The sequence below is a fragment of the Rhinatrema bivittatum genome, chromosome 4 (assembly GCF_901001135.1).
Source record: "Rhinatrema bivittatum chromosome 4, aRhiBiv1.1, whole genome shotgun sequence".
NCBI classification, from domain to species: domain Eukaryota; kingdom Metazoa; phylum Chordata; class Amphibia; order Gymnophiona; family Rhinatrematidae; genus Rhinatrema; species Rhinatrema bivittatum.
In genome coordinates this window covers 380,244,759-380,265,949 of record NC_042618.1, presented here as the reverse complement: position 1 = coordinate 380,265,949, position 21,191 = coordinate 380,244,759, and the positions used below count along the sequence as shown (strand labels likewise).

General features: G+C 44.2%; 1 protein-coding gene across 3 annotated transcripts in view; it reads left to right on the top strand.

Annotated features, from left to right (window-relative positions):
- Positions 1-21,191, top strand: part of TASOR (transcription activation suppressor) — a 387,184-nt gene that overhangs the window by 235,806 nt on the left and 130,187 nt on the right. The gene's annotated exons all lie outside the window — the stretch shown is intronic.

Sequence of the window (21,191 nt, the reverse complement as noted above, 5' to 3'; positions counted from 1 at the left end):
TCTGCACAGATTTATTGGATTAACCCGATTTGAAAATTATCTAGGTACTTTTCTGCTCTGCCTAGTCACTGAGCGATACATAGACATGGGCTAAAAAAAACAGTGATACTCAAGTTTTGAGTAATGTTTGATATTTGCTAGTCTCTTGTAATCCAAATTTTACCCAAACGTAATTTGCATATTGTTCTAATATAATCTCTATTGATGTGCTAATACTGTTACTTAAAAGAGATGCTGTTCAACATTTCTATAATAGCTAGTTGGATCTCAACACATACTGATTTAAAGGACCATGGTGAAGAATGTAGCTAAAGCTGGCATGCAGAAGAATCTTAGGACTTGTTGCACTACTCTTCAAAAAATATTTGTTTCTAGACTGTATTTAAAGTCAGGTCAGTTAATGGAAGAGTAGCAAGTTGTTCCATAAGATGTACTGAATATGGTAAACTGCCTTTCTATCATGTATCTGCCAGTGTGATCCATATAGGTTACAATTTAATCTGCTACATGGCAGACCAGCACCAGTCTTAAGAGTTCTTGTTGCTCCAAGTATTCTTTCTGCTGCTTATCTGTCAGTCTTCTTGGTATAAAGAAGCAGGATTCTTCTGCATGTGAACAGGCCTTTTGTTCTGCAGTGTGTGGTTGATTTGCTCAGTTTGTAGGAATTTGACCTTTTCTGAAGCAAATTATAGGTGTGTATTGTAAAGAAATTTTTTAAATTATATAAATTGTGTATTTATTTTATTTAATCTGTTTGTTGTAAACTTGCCTTGAGCAATTTTTAAGTGATATGGCAGTTTTAAATAAAATTATAGATGTCTGACAGACTGAGCTTAAGAGGACTGTAGGATTGAAGTCCCAGACCCAAATCTGACTATAGCCACTTTGGTTCCTGGGTTTCTTATGATCATGGGAATATCAGTGTTGTGAGCTGAAACTCTGGGCCTAAAATAGCACAAGTTAGCTGGATGTTTCCAGGTTCTCCCTTATGAAAGATAGTCTTGCCTGTGGGAAGGAAGAAATGTTTTCAGATACTGGCCTTGAGGGCAAGTAACAGCCAACATCTTGAGCCCTTTTATCCTTCATGGAAAAGAGATCAGATAGCATAAAAAGTATTAGGGTTGTCCCTGGCCAAACTGTGTGAAAAGGATGTATCCAACTAATACAGAATCAACATGCCTAGTCTATTAAGCATATCTTGAAAGTGAGGAGATACCCCTGGATGTTGGGGGGGTGGGGGGATGCAGATGGAGATCAATCAGGGTGGAAGGGTGACATTGAGAGAAGTCTTGGACCCCCTTTGTTTTGGATGGACTCAGTGAACATTTCAAGACAAATCCTGATCTTTTTCAAAAAGGTTCCAATTCCAAAAGGTTATTTTCCCATGCAGAAGTGGTGCTAGATTCTAATAGTCCCCTGTTGATGTTCTTGAATCTTCTCTATCTAGTATGATTTATAGCAGTGTTTCCCAACTTTTTCAAGCCCAAAGCACACATACATTAACAGAAATATTGTGTGGCACACCAAGTTCCATGTTGTAGGCAATGTGAACATGTCTGGGACTCTATAGACAAAAAAAAGACATTCCAAATTTTAAAATAAAGGGGGAAAGATGGCTGAGTTTATTGCAGTGGTCCTGTTCCTTTTATTTTTATACAAAGGAAAATGGAGTAGTCTGTGTGATGTCGGTAGCTGGCTCAATTAATTGCTGCTACATGTGGCTGCCAGAGCTCCTCTGTTATTGCTGCTCCCATAACTGAGGGGCCGATGCAATACAGTGTGCTCAGCCGAGCGCACTATATAACCTGCAGTTGGACGCGGGTTGTATAGGTGCTAATTAATCCCCTTATTCGTCTAGGATGCACATTTAGCGATCAGAAATTAATGCCTGTCTGGAGCAGGCGTTAATTGCTGAGTGCTCCTTAAACCAGTACAGAAAAGCAGGAAAAACTGCTTTTCTGGGGGGCCCGCGATGTCACGAGCAGAGATGGCCGCTTAATTCTTGAGCTTCCTCCAACTCCCAATTAATCAACAACCATCCACTTACCAAGCGCACCAAATCGCGCACTCATCTTCTGGGGAATACAGATAAGTACCCCGGCATGGCAACTAAAAAAGAAAAACTTGATTTTCACAGATTCTTTTTCACTAAAGAAGGGAAATGCGCCCCCGATAGCCTTAGCGATGGCGAGGCTGAGATCCAAGATGGCGGCGATTCGTGGGCTTCAAGCCCCAATGTCCTAACACCAGGCGCCGAGCAACCATGCGTACTGGAGTCCGACCACCCGTCCCGGGCAGAATTTCGAGAATGGTTCTCTAATTTACACGCCAATATCAAATCCTACTGACAAGAGCTTCTGACCCACATAGACAAGATGCGGGAGGAACTGACCTATATGGGGCACCGTGAACACAAACTAGATGGGCGCATAGATAGCCAGGCAGAACAAACAACTGCTAACACTAGTGCATATGAAGCCTTGCGGGTTGAGACATCTCAGCTAGTACCTAACAGGCAGATACAGTAAAATTTGCGGGAGAGCGGGCGATTCAGTATTTAAATCAGGGTCCGCGGTAAAAAGAGGCGCTAGGGACACTGTTGGACGCGTGCGTTAACAGTGTGCTCAACCGGAGCGCACTGCATTGTATCGGCCAGCTTGCTGGCTGACCTCTAAAACCGCTCTCGTCGAAGTAATCTTAGGTTTAGGGGGTTTCCAGAGACCGAGACCACAGGAAACAGGGACATAATCGTTTGTTTTAATGATTATACCAGAAAAGAAATGGTAGCCACTGCGGCCAGAGCGCAAAAACCTCTTAGACATCCCATCACCACGACAGGCCCGTCTTGACATCACCAGAAAAAGATCATTCTCTGTCATTGGACCAATCTTATGGAACGCATTACCAGACTCTTTAAGATCCATATCCAACTCCAAACACTTCAAAAAATCCCTAAAAACACATTTATTTCAATCTGCTTTCCATATATCACACACTAAATAACATAACTACTTCTCCATCACACAGGGCACAACATTATTATATATTGATTTATTTTTTATGTTAACTATTCATTGTTTTAGATTTTTATTTTTATTATATATTTTTGTAATTTTGAGCTTTTATAATTTGATAATCTTTATGTTCTTTTAAATTTAAATCTTTATTTACATTTGTTTTTTATTTAGTTATGTAAACCGTTTTGATTAAACACTGTTTGTAAAGACGGTATACAAACACTTTTAAATAAAAAAATAAATTTTAAATAAAATGTATGGATCTGGGAAGGAAACAACATCGCCATTTTCCCAGATTTATCAACCACTACCCTGCAGAGCAGACAGTCTTTTAGAGAAATAACCACGTTTCTCCGTACAAAAAAATATTAAGTATAGGTGGCTACACCCTTTTGGAATCTCTTTTATGCTGGAGTGCACAACCTATAAGGCTCTATCTCCCTCTGAAGTGCTGCCAACACTCACCAAATGTGGCTTTACTGGCTCACAAGAAGCGGCATCTATTCCCAGGGGGTCAGCCCCCCAACTTCCATTCCCCACCTGGCAGCGTGTGGATAAAAAATAGTAGACTGTGTCGTCAATCTGGCAGCTTTGCAAGCAGCCAAAGCCCTGCCTGAACTATAACAGATCTCCATCTTGGGCAATAGTGGAGACTATTCTTACTAATAACTTGTGTACCAAGAACTGGTTCAGTTGCGCTGTAAAACATTCTAGTTGTTTTTCTATACATTTTTCAAATTTTTAATGTTCACATTCATATATAGCTCAATGTTTTCATGTTGGTTGAATACTAAGTTCTAAACTGAGATACTTACAAATGGGAGAAGGGAGTGAGACTCACCTCCTGCAAGTGTCACTCACACACCCCCCCTATAGGCCATGGTGAAAGCCTACATGGAGGGTTTCGTAGGCACACTACCCATTGTAGGGGATACAATAACTCCCCAGGGGAACCATGCTCTCAAAATGGGATACAGGATATATCTGATTAATCTTTGTCGTACATTGCATTCCTTTTCTCTGGCTAAGCATGACTCTGTCAAGTCTCCATGAAGCTGCCATAAGCCTCTATACATACTTCTCTATACCAATAAATGTCTAAACTTATTGAAGGTGGGGGTGGGCCCTGCTTGGGGATCCTGAACATCGAGTGTGAGGGCTTTTCTTGTTTGTAGCTCTCCCTGAACAACCTCAGCAATGACGGATTTAAAACTTCTCTCAGTTAATGCTAAAGGTTTAAATTCACCACCAAAATGATCCTTTTTCTATAAAGAATTAGGAGCATCATCCCCGACATAGTATTTATACAGGAGACACATCTCTCAAGCAGACATGCTAGCCTTATGAAGTCTTCTAAATATACTAATCAATACTATACAGCAAATAACAAACTGGCTAAATATGTGGGGTTGGGTATCCTTTTTGCTTCTCATTTAGTTTTTTAATGTACTCGTATTAAGGACCCCATGGGTCGATACTTATTGCTATGTATTATGATAAATGACTCCAAACTTACCCTTCTTAATATTTATGCTCCTAACAAAGATCAGGCTGCATTTTTAAACAAATCCACCACCTTCTAGTCCAGCACTCCTCTGATAAATTGATTGTGGGAGGGGACTTCAATGTAGTGCTCCCTCCACATTCAGATACTTCTAAAGGACACTCACACACTGCAATGACCCACACCAGAGCCCTTAAGGAGTTACTTGCAGCCCATAACTTGGTAGACTCATGGCGGGTGAAATATCCTCACTCGCGCTCCTATTCCTTTTATTCCCAGGCCCATAACTCATATTCCCGCATAGATTATTTCATGGTAGATAAATCACTATATCATTCTGTACACACCGCAGAGGTGGGCATCATTACATGGTCAGATCATGCCCCTGTTTCCTTATCATTACATCTCACCGGAGGCAATCAAGGCAGCCGATTTTGGAGGCTTAACGACTCACTTCTCCAAGATCTTTCATCCAGTCTACCTCCAAGATAATTCGGGAATTTTTCCATGATAATGCTACATCCGTAGAGTCGCCGCTACTAGTGTGGGATTGTTTTAAGTCTTTTATACAGGGACATTTCATTTCCAGCTCCTCTTTTATTAAACGCCTAAAAGATGCAGCCTGTTCTACTCTCAAAGATCAAATTTCAATACTCGCCTCTCAACATATTAAATTGGGTTCTAAGGCAGTATTGGCCAAATTAACAAACGCCAGGGAGGATTTACGCCAATTGGAGACTGATCAAACACATCTTCTCAACAGAACTCATCAAACCTACTTTGAAGGGGGAAACAAGGCACATCAACTGAAAAAGCTCACTTTCCAAAACCATATTCTCAAGATAAAAAACGAACAGGGCCAAATAGTTTCTAATTCAGCCATAAGACAACAATTCCTAAAATTTTATCAAAAACTATATACGGCTGAATCACACATTCACATTTCAGAGATAGAGAGATATCTTCAATCTGCTGATCTACCACATCTCTCAGGAAACATACTAAACGCAGAAATCACAACCACAGAGATCCTATTGGCCATCAAAACTGTTAAAGTGGGCAAAGCTCCAGGACCTGATGGCCTTACGGCAAAATTTTATAAAACCTTTGGGCCATTTATGGTTTCTCATCTCCAAAACCACTTTAATTTCCTACATAAAGGGGCTTACTATTACCGGACTCGAACAAAGCAGGCATCACTATTATTGCCAAACCAGGCAGAGATCCGGCTCTTTGCGCATCCTGTCGGTCCATATCATTGATTAATCTAGATCTTATGCTATTGGCCAAAATTTTAGCAGACAGGTTAAATTGCTTTATAACTCAAATTATTCACCATGACCAAGCGGGCTTTATTCCAGGCCACATGGCTAGTGACAATGTGCGGAAGATCACCAACATCCTTTGGGGCATTAACCAACAATCATTGGATCATCTTCTAGCAGTAGATGCTGAAAAGGCCTTCGATATGGTCCATTGGCCTTTTCTTTTTCGCACCCTCACTATTATGGATTTTGGGACCCCTTTTCAAAATTGGCTACAAGCACTATACAATTCTCCTACAGCCTGCCTAAAAATAAATGGCCAATACTCACCTCCCTTCCAGATTCAACGAGGAATTAGACAGGGGTGTCCACTTCCCCACTTCTTTTCGCTATCTTCCTTGAACCTCTAGCCATTCATATACGCAACCATTCCAAAATATCAGGTTTTTCCCTCCGCTCTCAGCAATATAAATTATCGTTGTTTGCGGATGATATTCTGTTTACAGTTAGTCACCCCCTCACTTCTCTACAAGAGATTGAAAGGGAGCTTGCCCACTATAGCAATGTCTGGTTTTAAAATCAACTGGGATGTCAGAGATTTTAAATGTCTCTTGTCCGCCCCTAGTGGTTTCTCAACTTCAGTCCTCACACCCCTTCAAATGGGTGCCAACGAAGCTTAAGTACCTGGGGGTGTATCTTGGAAAACAGATCTCTGATTTGTTTCATCTTAATTATTCTCCCCTAGCCCAGAATATTGATCAGGACTTAATCAGGTGGAATTCTCTACCCTTAACCTGGCTGGGCTGCTTGGCAACATTGAAAATAAATGTTCTTCCTCGATTATTGTACCTTTTTCAAAGCTTGCCTATTCCTGTTAGTAATGTAATACTAAAAATGTGGCAGAAGAAGCTACTCCACTTTCTGTGGAGATGCAGACCTCCTAGGGTAGCTAGAGTGACTCTTTTTCAACCTAAAGTACATGGTGGCTTAGGACTTCCTAACCTCACTTGGTATTATGCAGCTGCACAGATTCGATCCATCATTGACTGGCACAGAACTAAAGATGTTAAATCATGGACATCGATAGAACAAAGTTACCTGCCAGATATGCCTCTTGCGGCTCTACCATGGCAACTGAGCTATACCTGGGGACAGACATCCACCATGTCCCCATGCACCTGGCACATTCTCAACGTAAGGCGCTCATGGAAACGTCCACTGGTGGGAGAGGCGGACGACTATCATCAATCTTCTCTATTTTACAAATCAGACATTTCCACCTGGCCTCCCCAAATCTGCTTATCTTCCTTGGAAATCTCAGGGTATTACTCAAATCTCTCATCTTTACTCTCAAGGATCCTTTGTTTCCTTCAATACGCTCCAGAAGGATTACAGGTTTACTGCAGCAGAGTTTCTGCCATATATGCACCTACAGCACTTTGTCCATAAGCTGCACTCACGAAACCTCCTGTCTCATAAGCGATCCTTATTTGAGGGATATTGTACCCACCCGGACTCGTCTAAAGGTCTGGTTTCAAAAATCTATCAGCTACTGATAGCTCGCCCGTCAATTAAACCCACACATCTTGTGGCCTGGGAGCATGATCTGGGTAAATCGCTCTCTGAGGAAGAATGGGAGTCCATGTTTGTATGTCTCTTACAAGGTTCCATATCAGCTCGGATTATAGAAGCTAATTACAAACTACTTTGTAGATGGCATCTAACTCCTACCCGTTTACACCATTTTTTGCGCCTCTAACTATCCTCACTGCTGGAGAAACTGTCACCAGCTGGGCACGTATCTACACTTATGGTGGGACTGTACTTTCATCCAAACGTTCTGGCAGTATGTTTCCGGGATTTTGACAGAGATACTTACCTCTACGACTCATCTCACTAAGGAACAGGCACTTCTTTATGTTTTTGATACAATACCACCGCACAATCAAAGTCTCATTCAACAAGATTGTACAGCTGCTAAAATGGAAATAGCTGCGAACTGGAAGAGGCCCCTGACATCTTCTGAACTGCTGGATCGTCTTGACAGGGCTTGTACTCTTTTTATCATTTGACTGCTATTAAATACCATCATCTCGACAAATTTTCTCATATTTGGAACCCATATATCTCATGGAGACACTTGTCATTTTATTTGCCTACTTAACATTCTTAGTCATCTTAGCGGACTTGGACTGTTTGGTATTCCCTTATAGTCCTGTTATTTATCCTGATACATTACTACTAACTGATTGCTAAATAGCATGATCGGGGGGGGGGGGGGGGGAACTCTGACTTATGAAAAATACTGTTTATATGATGATCTGTAATTATTGTTACTGTTTGTATCAGTGATTGAATAACAGCAATAAAAAAAGAAAAAGCTGCTTTTCTGTACTGCCTCCTTCCTAATATCATTGCGATATTAAGTAGGAGGAAAAAGTAAACAAATTTCAAACAAAAAGTAAAAAAAACCCAAAAAACCCCTGGCAGTCGGGTGCAAGAAACGGACGCTCAATTGAGAAGCGTCCGTTGCCTGAACTCTCTTGTGCACTCTGGCTCTCCTTGCTAACCCCCTATTTTAAATATTGCAGGGCGCCCCCAGGGAGGCACCTGGTGGTGCCTTAAGAAAGCGGCACTGACTGTTCAGTGCCCGCTTTCTCCTAGGACAAGCAGGATGGTAGTCCTCACGTATAGGTGATGTCACTGGACGGAGCCTTATCATGGAAAACTTTTCTGTCAAAGTTTCTAGAACTTTTGACTGGCACACTGAGCATACCCAGCCTGCCATGATCCTTCGAGCCACAAGGGGCTCCCTTCAGTCTCTTTTTTTTCCACGTTGCAGTTTGCCTTGCAGTTTGGAGCTCTGTGAGACTTCTCACACAATTTTCCTCACGGAAAAAGCTTAATATTTCCTCCAGAAAAATATTCCCTCATAGGGGTCTCCCATCAGGATATATTTTCCTTCATTCGGTGAGTAAAATCACTGTTCCCGGTCGGTACCGCTCCCACCATTTTCTTGGTGTCCGCATGCCGTCAAAGTTTTTTTGGGCTTCAACCTTTGCCATTTTGGCAACAGGCTTCAGAAAATGTCCCGAGTGCCCCTGAACCATGTCGATTACTGACCCACACGATTTTTGTGCTGTGCCTCGGTTCAGCACACGACGTCTCGACTTGTCCAAAATGTGCCCAGATGACTCCGAAAGGTAGGCGGGCTCGCCTTGACAAGATGGAACCCTGTTTAAAATGCAACTGCTTCCATTAACGTCCACCCAATCGTCACTGGCTGGGGCATAGAAAAAATTGATCATAAAACCCCAACGGGAATATCAAGGTAGCGGTGACCGTCCGTCATTGACAACATCTGCCTCTGTGCTGGGGAAAGACCGGGCCGAGCACCGATGAGAAAACACCGGCACCGACGGGAGTCCTCGCCTGGTGCCAACACTGCATCGGCTTCGATGGCTATCAAGCCACTTGCGAAGAGGACACGGGTAGAGGAGCTACTTAACCCTCTACGCCGGAACATCCAAGGCGATCCCCACCGATATCAGTGCTGGGTACTGAGCCCCACAGGGACCTGTGGAGGAGCCAGTTACGCCTAGCCTGCCATCCCCTGTAGCTGCAATATCAACACCAGTTTTCATGGAGGAACTGGACGGTTTTATCCGCCAGGCAGTGCTCGATGCTATCCATGAACTACAGCCACCGGTGCCAGCCCCCATACCGGCACCGCCACTGGAGCCATCGATGTTCGCACCGTTGCTTACCAGGCTGGATACACTGATCGGTGCCCTGCCAACACAACCTGGTCCACCGATACTGAAGCAACCTGTGCAGCCTCCGAAAGACCCGATTCCCATTCCCGGGTCTTCAGATGATGAGGGCACCGATTCCAGTCCATTTTCACCAATGCCTCAACCGATACCTGGTCCATCAGGGGGACCGAGACGCCTGCAGTTTCCATCGATGCCCTCTGTACCACTGACACTTCCATCGATGCCACCACAACATCCATCGAGGCCATCCAAGGATCCATCGGTGCCAGAGTGTCCTACAATGCCAACTTTCTTCCCTTGTCCAACATCTCAACCAGAGACCTTCTCAGATACATGGGAAAATGTAGACACTGACTCATCCACTGTGGATACACAAAGATCACACAATTCTTTTAGAGTCAGAACTATCCACCCTTCTGGGTGCCAGGGCCATGGAACCTGTCCCCCGACCTCAGCAGGGCAGAGGGTTCTACTCCCGTTATTTTCTCATTCCAAAGAAAACAGGAGGCCTCCGGAATCTCAACACATTTCTAAAACAAGAAAAATTCAGGATGGTGTCCCTGGGCAACATGCTTCCCCTCATACAAACAGGAGATTGGCTCTGTTCTCTGGATCTTAAGGATGCTTATGCTCATATTCCAATCTTCCCACCTCACCGTAAATACCTGCGTTTCCTAGTGGGTACTTTCAGTACCGGGTCCTGCCTTTCGGACTTGACTCTGCACCTTGTGTGTTTACAAAGTGCCTAGCAGTGGCTGCGGCCCATCTATGCAAGAAAAGCATACACGTCTTTCCTTACCTGGACGACTGGCTCATAAGGAGCCAATCCAAACAAGGAGCTCTCGACACTCTCCAGCTCACTATCCATCTGCTACACTCGTTGGGATTTCTCAACTACCAAAACTCCCACCTGACTCCATCTCACCTCCTGACTTTCATCAGAGCAGATTTGGACACCACAGTCACAAAGGCCTTCCTGCTCAATGACCACGCAGACACACTCTCCAAACTAGCTGTATCTCTGCGCACAAAGAAAATAGCCTCAGCCCATCAATTCTTAACGTTGCTGAGACACTTGGCTTCCACGGTCCACGTCACTCCTATGGCCACACTGGCCATAAGAATAACACAATGGACTCTAAAATCTCAATGGCCCAAGCCATTCAACCACTGTCATCTCCAATTCATATTACCCACCAGTTACGTTTATCTCTTCTCTGGTGGACGAACACAAACAACTTGCTAACAAGCAACCAGTTCCGCAAGTAACTTTAACCACAGATGCATCCATCTTAGGTTGGGGAGCTCATGTGAACAATCTTCAAACTCAAGGTACTTGGACATAGCTTGAAGCAACATTTCAGATCAACTTCCTAGAGCTTCAAGCTATACATTATGCTCTCTATGCATTCAAGGACTGCCTTTCACACAAGACTGTTCTCATACAAACAGACAACACAGTTGCAATGTGGTACCTGAACAAACAGGGAGGCACAGGCTCTTATCTCCTCTGCCAAGAAGCCACGCAGATCTGGGACTGGGCCCTAACACATTCCATGTTTCTCCAGGCCACTTATCTGGCAGGCATACAGAACATAGTTGCAGATCGCCTCAGCCATCAGTTCCATCCCCACGAGTGGTCCCTGGATCCTGTGGTAACGTCCAGAATCTTCCAACGCTGGGGTCAGCCAACGATAGACCTCTTTGCATCCAAAGTGAATCACAAAGTGGACAGATTCTGCTCCCTGCACAGGCAGCGAGACAAATTAGCCATGGACCCCTTTGTTCACCCCTGGAACTCAGGCCTCCTATACGCATATCCCCCGATGCAGCTTCATGAGAGTTTTGGCTATGAGCGGTAACGGGACAAAGGGTCAATGATACTCATAGCCCCATATTGGCCCCGACAAGTGTTTCCCATACTTCTCGACCTCTCGATCAGAGAACCAATTTGCCTGGGCACAGCGTCCACTCTCATAACTCAGAACCAAGGCATGTTCTGAGTTATGAGAGTGACCAATTAGGAATATCCACAAAGCCAAATTAGCTGCTCATCCACTCAAACACATCAAGCACGTATCCACAAGAGAACGTTCCTTCTCTATTGCTGGGATCAACTTATGGAACAATATGCCACTGGACTTACGTTGTGAACCCTGCCACAAAACGTTCAAACAAAACCTCAAAACATGGTTGTTTGAACAAGCATACCATAGATGATCAATGTCTAACTTGAAAAAAAAAAAAAAATTTAATTTTCTGTATAAAGTTGTCAACTACTGTTGAAGTTAATTGTTCACATTCCTATTAACTGTTGTATGCAAAACCTGTTGCTATTTATTGTTTTCTTACTGTATAACTTGTTACTTGTAAAGCATTGTGCTATGTTATTGTTTTCTGTAAACCGAGGTGATGTAGACCTTTACGTACCGCGGTATATAAAAAATCTCCAATAAATAAATAAATAAATGTTATGCCATCCAAACCTTCAGACCCTGTCCCTCACAGCTTGGATGTTGAACGCTTGATCCTCCAACCACTCAACCTTTCAACTGATGTCTCTCAAGTGCTTGTAGCTTCACGTAAGCCTTCCACACGTAAATCCTATTGGTCTAAGTGGAATAGATTTGCCACATGGTACACATAGAAAAGTATCAACCCCTTTTCCTGCCCCACTGCATCTTTACTAGACTATCTCTGGCACCTTTTAGACCCTAGTCTCCAGTGCAGCTACACCTGAGTGCCATCTCAGCATACCACAAGGGAGTAGGGGATGCTCCAGTAACAGCGCAACCCCTTGTGAGTAGATTTATGAGGGATCTCTTACAACTTAAGTCCCCTTTATGGCCACCAGTTACTGAATGGGACCTAATTGTAATACTTACAAGGCTCATGAGCTCCCCGTTTGAGCCTATAGATTCCTGCGATGTAAAATTTCTTACATGGAAAGTCCTCTTCCTAGTAGTCATTACATCGGCTCGAAGGATTAGTGAGTTGCAAGCATTTGTCACATACTCATCCTATACCAGGTTCCTACATGACCGAGTTGTCCTTCGTACTCACCCAAAATTTCTTCCCAAGATAGTTACTGATTTCTACTTGAATCAGTCCATAGTCTTGCCCACGTTATTCCCAAGGCCTCACTCTCACCAAGGCAAGAGTTTTTTACACACCTTGGATTGTAAACGTGCACTTGCATTTTACCTAGACCACACCGCAGTCGATAGAAAATCCACCCAATTCTTTATTTCTTTTGATAAAAACAAACCGTGAGTTGCAGTGGGCAAACAAACTCTTTCCAATTGGCTAGCAGACTGTATTAAATTCTGCTATGACAAAGCAGGCCTTCCTCTCCAGGGACGAGTGAAGGCACACTCAGTAAGAGCCATGGCAACCTCAGTAGCACACTATCGTTCAGCACCGATTGCTGACATCTGTAAAGCTGCAACATGGAGTTCTCTTTACACATTTGCAGTGCACTACTGCTTGGAAAAGGAAGGGTGACAAGATTCAGCCTTTGGCCAATCTGTCTTAAAGAACTTATTTCCAGTGTAATCCCAATTCCTTCCACATCCAACTACTGTGATTGAGGCTGCCTCATTTTTCCCAACAGCACACTGGTTGTTGTGCCTGTTGCACATATCCTGTGCTGTTGGTCCAATTAAATATGAGTCAGCCTGCAGCTTGCTAATCACCCATATGTGAGGACTACCATCCTGCTTGTCCTAGGAGAAAGCAGAGTTGCTTACCTGTAAAAGGTGTTCTCCCAGGACAGCAGGAGTTGGGTCTGAAATTTTTTATTATTTTATTTTTTCGCTCACACCTATTGCTACTAACGAGACTGAAGGGAGACCCCTGTGGCTCGAGGGATCATGGCATGCTCAGTGTGCCAGTCAAAAGTTCTAGAAACTTTGACAGAAAAGTTTTCCGTGATAGGGCTCCATCCAGTGACTTCACCCATATGTGAGGACTACATCCTTCTGTTCTGGGAGAACACCTGTTACAGGTAAGCAACTCTGCTTTCTGCGCCAAAGTATTGCATCGGCCCCAGAATGAGTCATATCCAATTCTCAGTCCACACTTTCCCTGTCTCACTCAGCCTGGGAGTAAGACAGAAGTTGGAAGGACTCAAAGAAGGTCAGGAGGGGGAAGATGAGAAGGTGCAGTGTGTGCACCAACAAGTAGCCCAGCTATCCAGGCCCTTGATGCTGCCCATTACTTACTGCACCTCATGGTTCATGAAGTAGCTAGGAGAATGAGGCATGCATGATTACACATTTTTATTTTATTTTAAATATGTTTTAGCTCGTACCCTCCACAGTTTAGGTCAGAGAGCAAAGTAGCATGCATAATCATGAATGACTGAAAACACCAAAACAAATGAATAGTGTAAAACAAGCATAATCATAATACAGCGTAAAAGTATAGGACACAATTAAAATCCCCATTACGTTTGAGGAATTCAAATCTTAAGACTAAAGTTCAAACTATTCCTCTAATTCTCAGACAATCTTACACGTTTGCTACCACTGGTATGTCTTGTTGCTGCAAAGTGCTGAGAACAGAACCCAGGTGTGGCTGCTGGGCTGGCTCTGAGCAACAGCCATTAATGCCCTTTCTGTGGCACACCTGAAGACACACCAGCGAGCCATGGCACACTGATTGGGAAACTGTCTATATTTTTATTTATTTATTTAGATTTATATTCCTCTTTTCACGCTTTTTTCAGCGCTTCAAAGTGGATTACATTCAGGTACTGTAGGTATTTCCCTATCCCTAGAGGGCTTACAATCTAAGTTTGTACCTGAGGCAATGGAGGGTAAAGTGACTTGCCCAAGGTCACAAGGAGCTACAGCGGGACTCGAACCCTAGTCTCCTGTTTCGTAGCCCACTGCTCTAACCACTAGGCTATTCCATAATATACTTGGGATTTTCCCTCTGGCTCAGAAAAGAATGATGCTAAAATGTTTTCATTGTTTCTAGAATCAGGGATTCATTCTGTGCTGTTAATCCTGGAATTGGAGGCAAAGGAGCCCAAGCAGGACAGGAAGACAAATTAAATTTTAAGAAGGTCTTCCAGATATAAGATCATTTCACCTTATGTTAAGATAAATTGTAAAGAGAGAATGAGGATTCCTTGCCCCTCAGCCTACTTGGTAACCCTTCCAAAATGTCTTTTCAAGCTGATCAGGTTGTGTAGCATTGTCAGGGCTAACAGGATGCACTACTGTTTATGTAGAGAACAATGTCCATGACAGATAATACAGACTGGTGGGTGGAAATGGTCTTAAGAGGATTAAAAGGGGACCATATTTTACTTCTTTGTGTATGTCCAAAACTATTATGAAATGGGCCTCGCAGCTGGAAAGAGACATAAGGCAGGAAAAAGGCATAGTTTAAGGCATCTTGTGGCTCTGACACTGGTGGCCACTTTCCAAGTCAAAAACAATCTCTTTGACCTTGTATCAAGGTCAACTATGACTGTGGTTTATATGAGGGAGGGTGGCTTTGCTAGGATGAGCCTCTGGCTAAGGTAATAGTTAGATATTTCCTTTAAAGCAGACTGGATGAGGTTGCTTCTTGAAGGTAAAAATATATTTGGCTCATATCTTAGAATTTGTTGTGGGCTGAAAGTAAACATTGAACACAGGCCCCTGAAAGAGAAAATCTTCATTCAAGGAAATGGGATATCTCAGGAGAGTGCAATTATCAGCAAGGGCAATTTAGGAGTAGTCTCTGAGAACATTAATGATACAATAGATTAGAAGAGGTGACCTATTTTAATTTCCTAGTGTGTAGCCAGATGGACTCAGGACCAATGGGTATAGTGCTCTTTGCTAGCAGATGGAAGATTGAGTCAGATTTCAAAGCTGACGTCACTCTACATATACCCATGCAGGAAGCTTAGCTCTTCGGTATTTCTCCGTCTCCCAGCAGATGCGGACACTAACCCACACACTAGAATAGTGTAACAATTTAAAACAAAGAAGAAGAAAATTTACCTTAAGATCGAGCCACGCTTCTCCTGCAGTGATACCTAAGGGTCCTTCCCCCAGTTGAGAGTTCCTGAGGTGATTTCCGAGATCCCTCAGAGGTAAGCCTTGGTCCGGCAGCCGGTTCCCAGTGTGGACTTAGCCCCGCCGGGTGGCTAAAATGCAGCGGGTGCAGAATCGAGCACAGCGGTGAAGGTATTCCCTCCTTCCCCCCCTCCCGCAGCTTGAGACCGCCCGGCTTGCGATCGGTAAGCGCTGAGACCAGGTAAGGTAGAAACCTTTAAATCTAAGTCTCAGGTCTCCAGAACTCGAACAGCCGTACTGAACATTTCTTCCGGCAAGGTTTAAAGGGCACCGATCGGGTTAAGCAGCCCTGGTTAGGCTAGGCCCCGATCTGGTGCAACGGTCCACCCAAATGAAGATCCTCGGTGGAGGGGGCTGCCATTTTGTAAATGGGATTGCGGCACCATATTTCCTCCTCGTCTGGCGATACGCGCAGGGCAGGTCAGCCGGCTGATGCACCCAACTTGCGCGCGTTCAACCTTGCCATACGCATAGCTGTGCGCACAACTAGTCGCGTGCACAACTTACTCGTGCAACCCATGTGCACGAGGCGTGCACACCTAGGTGCACCCGTACGCATAACTACACGCCAGCCACCTTGAGGTTTTCCCTGCACACAAACATGGCACCACTGACCAAGAAAGCCAAGGGACCCTCCCTTTGCACAGTCTGTCACATTAGAGCCGCTCAATCAGAATTGGAGCCCCTCCTGTGCCAGCAGTGCAAAGAAGCTAAAGGGAACCGAAACCTGCCCTCTACAGTCCGGAGAGGGGTCTAGAACCATTGATGATTGTACCCTGGATCTATGTATCTCCAGCTCGGCGCCGCCACAGGAGGGCACCTCAGGGTACCTACTCTAATCACCCCGGGGATCAACATGGACCCAGGGACCTTCTCCTGGGTGGAATTCTTTAAAGGGATGCAAACCTTCTTCAGGCACAACCAGCCCCTGCTGTGCACCAGGCCCAATACCGCCTGGAAGCTCAGGACCTTTCCGGCACTACTCTAACCTCTCGAGATATGCATCGCCTAACCAAGGGCCTCCCTACTTCAGATCCAGACATATCTGAGAGCGAAAGCGACTCCTTGGAAGAAGAAGAAATCCCTCCAGGGATGGAACCATACCGAACCATGCTTCGCTTCTTCCACAAGGATGAATTACCAGCCCTTGTTTCCCAGACTCTGAAGACACTGGGTTATCCCGGGCACTGACCCTATGGCGGAACCAAAGAAGAATCCCATCTTGGTGTCCCTCCGTAAAGCCTCATCCTGTTTTCCCATGATGGAAGCCATCCAGGAACTTATCGACCTGGAATGGAATACCCCGGAGGCCAGCTTCAAGGGGGGGCGAGCCCTGGAAGCCCTATAAGCCCTATATCTCCTGGAACCCGCAGCCAAGGAACGCCTGCATTTCCCTAAAGTTGACGCCATGGTCTGTGCAGTCTCCAAGCGAAAAACGATTCCCATTGAGGGAGGAGCGACACTGAACAAACACGTAGGACAGATGATTAGAGTCCATCCTTAAGCAGGCCTTCGACACAATAGCAATGACACTGCAGATTGCTTCCTGCTGCGCACTGGTAGCACGCTCCTGTTTGCTCATCTCCAGAGATACCCATACGTCTGGAGAAACGCTGGAACCCGCGGCGTCCTTCCTCACTGATGCAACCTCAGATCTAGTGCGCAGCTCAGCCAAGGGCATGGCCTCAGTAGTGGTAGCCAGAAGACAACTATGGCTAAGGAATTGGTCAGCAGATGAGACATCAAAAACGAACCTTATGAGAATGCCCTATAGAGGATCTCTCTTGTTCGGCAGCGAATTGGAGAAGTTGGCCAGCAAATGGGGAGAATCTCCAGTATCCCGACTACCGGGAGATAGGAATAGAAGATCTGTGTGCCTCCCCCAGAAGAGTCAAGGGCAGAGGATTGCAATGCTTCAGAACCTACAAGAATATGCAGTTCCAGGCATCTCGGCCATCCGAAAGGCCCCAGTCCTTTCGGAATAGAGACACCAAGAGGGGAGCAGGCTCGGGGGCAGGGCCTAGCCGTACTCTACAATGAGAAGAAGCAGACCCATCCACAGGAAGAAGACCTAGAGGGTCGACTTGCCCTCTTCTACCAAAGATGGGTCGACATAACATCGGATAAATGGGTCCTAAACTTAATTCGAGAAGGGTACTCTCTGGAATTCCACAGCAGTCCTCCGGACAAATTCATGACATCACCATACCACTTCCATTCCAAGAGACTGGCAGTAGAAACCACACTAACAAGACTTCTCATCCTGAAGGCAATAACCCAGGTGCCCACGTCCCAACAAAATACTGGACACTATTCCATCTATTTTATCATCCCCAAGAAGGAAGGATCATTCCGACCCATCTTGGATATCAAGAATGTCAACAGTTATCTGAGGGTACCACACTTCCGCATGGAAACCCAGTGCTCTGTTTATAAGGGCTGTACAACCGGGCGAGTTCCTAACCTCCCTGGACCTTTCCGAAGCCTACCTCCACATTCCAATCCATCAGGACTACCAGCGCTTCCTGCGCTTCGCAATACTGGATCATCATTACCGGTTCCAGGCACTACCCTTCGGCCTAGCAACTGCTCCCAGGACCTTCACCAAAATTATGGTGGTCGTGGCAGCAATATTGAGGAAAGAAGGGATCCTAGTACATCCTTATCTAAATGATTGGCTGATTAGGGCAAAGTCTTTGGAGGAGAGTCGGCAGGTCACCTACAAAGTAAAGAGCCTGCAGGAGCTTGGGTGGGTCGTGAACACGGGCAACAGCTGTCTCCAGCCATCTCAGTCACTAGAGTACCTGGGGGCCTGTTTCGACACCAAACAGAACAAGGTCTTCCTCCCTCCTCCAAGGAGAAGGAAAACTGATGGAACACTTGCGAATATTGATGTCCAATGCACGTCCCAAGGTGTGGGACTACCTTCAAGTCCTCGGCCTCATGGCATCAACCCTGGAAGTCGTTCCATGGGCAAGGGCCCATATGCGACTGCTCCAGCTCTCCCTACTGTCACAATGGAACCCACTGTCCCAGAACTACTCAATTCACCTCCAACTACCAGCAGAGGTTCGAGATCAGTTCCAATGGTGGATACAGGAAGACCACCTAATCAGAGGAGTAAGGCTATCCCCACCGAACTGGATCTTGCTCACCACATATGCGAGCCTGCGAGGGTGGGGAGCACACTGTCAGCAGCTGATGGCCCAGCCATAACTTCACTTTTATCAGACAGTCTGCATTGTCAGTACAGTGGTCTGGCACTGGCTTCTGAGATGTTCATAAAGGTACTAGTCACCTTTATAGCAACACTTAAGGAATAGGGTATTTTTGTTTTCTTATCTGGATAACTTGTTAAGAGCCATAACCTTCTCATGCACAGTAGAGGCAAGAGACAAAATTTTAATATTACAGGAATTTCACAACTGGATCATTTTATTTTATTTTTAGTTATTTAAAAATTTTTCTATACCGTTGTTAAGTTAAATACCATCACAACGGTTTACAGAAGGGCACGATAAAGAGAAATATGGGTGGTATAGATTACAAATTACTCGTGTGCCATCATAGGACGGTAACAATTTAAAATAAACTAGGTGTGTAAGTTAAACCTGATTGTTAGGAACAAATTAGGCAGTTTGATTTTAACATTAATATGCTTATGTAGGTTACTAAAAACTTCTAGCTTGGTGCATCCTTATCTCTCAATTAGGAAAAATAGTCCCCTATGCTTTTGCAGGATTTGGATCAACTGGGACTTAAGGTTTGTCACTCAGAGCAAAACACTACAGAGGACAAGGTGACTTGTCTGGAGGAAGTCAAAACTTTCAAGATCTCAGAGCGGTGATGGAAGAAAAGTGCATATACATATTAGCTTTTATGGAGATAGCACTGTGTGCCAGGTTCCTTATGAGAGCATAACAGCATCTATTGCTAAAGCAGTGGAATTTTCCAAGAGGATACAAGATGTTTGTGTCCCAAGAATGTCTAGTCTCTGATCCAGTGGACTTTGAGAGAGAATTTAGAGAGGAAGATCTTTGAGAAAAAATTGATTCATTTTGATGGAAGTGAGTTTCCATGAATGGGAAGGCCATAGTGTTAACCAAAGCCCTTGCACTGAAAATTATTAGGAAGAGCAAAAGCTGCTCATGAATATTCTGTAAATGGGTAATGGAGAATACTCTAGCCTTTCAAGAAAAGGTTATGTAAAAGGATAACATGTTTGTATTGATAATGTACTTAAAAGGCAATGCATCTTAAAATGTTAGAAACTGAAAATTTTGTTATGGGTAGAAATGAATTTATCTGTTTGTCAGTTCAAATAGGGAAGATAAATTTGCTGGTTAAGCAGACTTGTTTAACACCCAGGTCGTCATCCTGTCCATACATGCAAAAAGTGGAGCATCTCACTAGTACGATACTAATAGAAAGTCTATATCCCTTTGAACATTTTTCACATTTTGCTGTCAGTGTATCAGACTGCATACATTTAAATGAAGATTTTTTTTTTCCAACTCAATACACTATACTCCACACTTTTCAGGGCCAAAAATGTTTTATGGGGGACATATCCAAAACACAAAACTGAAATCTAATTGAATAAGTCTCCACCTACCTGAATCAACACTTGGTGGAAGCACCTTTGACAGCCATTACAGCTTAAAGTCTGTTGGGATAAATATCAAACAGCTTTCATCTAATATTGATAACTTTAGGTGTGTATTCTTTACAAAACTGTTCAAGCTTTGTCAAGTTCCTTAGGGAGCACTAATGAACAGCAATGTTCAAATACCACCACATATTTTCTATTAGTTTGAAGTTGGGGCTCTGCTTGGGGCCACTTTAGGACATTTACCTTTGTCTCTTTTCCCCTCAATCACTCCAGCATAGCTTTGTCTGTGTGCTTTGGGTCATTTTCTTGCTGAGACATGAATTGTTATCAGAATTTTAGCTTTCTTACAGAGGGAAGTAGGTTTTTCCTCCAGGTTTTTTGTACTTTTTTCTCTTCATTGTCCTTTCTGACCTGGTAAGTTGCCCAGCCTTTGCTGATGAGAGTAGGCATGGTATACTCTGTTGGGTTTGTGCCAAATGTAATGCTTCATATTCAGACCAAAAAAGTTCCATTTAATTTTGGTGGACTACAAACCTTTTCCTGTCCCTCCTCCCCTCCCATATAGTTAGTTAGTTTCTCCTGTGTGTTTTTACATAATTCAAACAGGATTCAAAGTGGGCTTTCTTAAATAATGGCTTCCTTCTCGCTACCTATCTTTTATAGGCCAGATTTGTATCGTGCTTGCTATGTCACATGCACATGTTGACCAATTTTACCCATGGAAGCCTATAGCTCTTTTACAGGCCGATACAACCTGTATTTGGATGCGTGTTTTGGACGCGCTAGCTTTACCCCTTATTCAGTAAGGGGTAATAGCATGTCGAAAACGCGCGTCTAACCCCCCCCCGAGACTAATAGCGCCCGCAACATGCAAATGCATGTTGATGGCCCTATTAGTAATTCCTGCGCGATACAGAAAGTAAAATGTGCAGCCAAGCCA